Source organism: Crocodylus porosus, unplaced genomic scaffold, assembly GCF_001723895.1.
Source record: "Crocodylus porosus isolate Cpor-Errol unplaced genomic scaffold, CroPor_comp1, whole genome shotgun sequence".
In the NCBI taxonomy this organism is placed as follows: domain Eukaryota; kingdom Metazoa; phylum Chordata; order Crocodylia; family Crocodylidae; genus Crocodylus; species Crocodylus porosus.
This window is the reverse complement of record NW_017728886.1, coordinates 31,429-32,606: the sequence shown is the minus strand read 5'-3', so window position 1 is coordinate 32,606 and position 1,178 is coordinate 31,429.

The window sequence follows — 1,178 nt, the reverse complement described above, 5'->3', positions numbered from 1 at the left end:
CTGGAGGCCCCTTCCAGCCCCACAAGAGAACGTGTTTGCAGTTGGTCTCTGAAACGTGCCAGGGGAAAGTACGCTGGGCAGACGGGCCTGGTCTTTCTCCTGTGGAAATCCCTCTGGCTTTTGCTAAACAAAATGAAGTAGGGAGTCCCTGGCTCATGGTTAGGAGACCCAGTGGCTTCAACCGCCTCTTGTCACTGTCTCAAGGGCCAAGAACCAGGTGACCACATCAGTCCCTGTCCAGCCCTTCTCCCCCCACGGTTCTGGTTAAGGATCGTGACACTTGGAGTGATTTCTCTGCCAGGCCGGGTGACAGGGAGCCTGCACTGGGCACGCTGGTGCACGGGGCCAGGAGACAAGCCCGTTCTGTGCCGGCAGGCTGAGGAGCGCGGGGACAGGCCGGCAGCAGGGCCCGGTGAGTGGCTGGTGTGGAGTCTCATTCCCCTCCAAGGCCCGGCTGGTCTTGCCTCTGGTCGCAAAGGGGCAAGTGCTGCGCTGGGGCGGCTGCTGCGGTCACGCACCTGTCAGGCCTTGGCACAGGGTGGGCGAGGGGCGCCGGGTGAGAGATGGCTGTGGGGCCTGGTGTGAGGGTGGTGCTCACGGGGTGGTGGACCTGGGCGAGGGGCAGCTGCGGAGCCTGGCATTAGTGTGGTGCTCGCTGCGCGGGCGAGGGGCAGCTGCGGGGCTGGGTGTCCAGCAGCGCTCGCTGTGCAGTGGACACGGGCAGGGCGCTGGGCAACTGCGGGGCCTGGCATTAGGGTGGGTGGTGCTTGCTGCGCTGTGGACGGGGGTGCGGGCAGCTGCGGGGCCGGGGTCAGGGCGGTGCTCGCCGCGAGGGGGATGTTGGTCGCAGGGTGCTGAGCAAAGGGCGGCTGAGAGGCCAAGTGTCAGGGCGGTGCTGGCCGTGCGGTGGACCTGGGTGAGGGGCGGCTGCCGGGCCTGGCATTGGGGCAGTGTTTGCCACGCGGGGGGCGGGGGCGGTGCTCGCTGTGGGCGTGGGGCCGGGTGTGAGGGCGGTGGTGGACACGGGGGGCCGGCTGCGGGCCCAGAGCCGCGGCGACGTCGACACCCCACATCGACACCTCCCGAGGCACCCCGCGGGTGGGGCGGGGCCGGAGCGGGCTCCGGCCGCGAGGGGGTTAAGGCTCCCGCCCCTCCCCCCGCTCCCGCAGCCAGGCCGC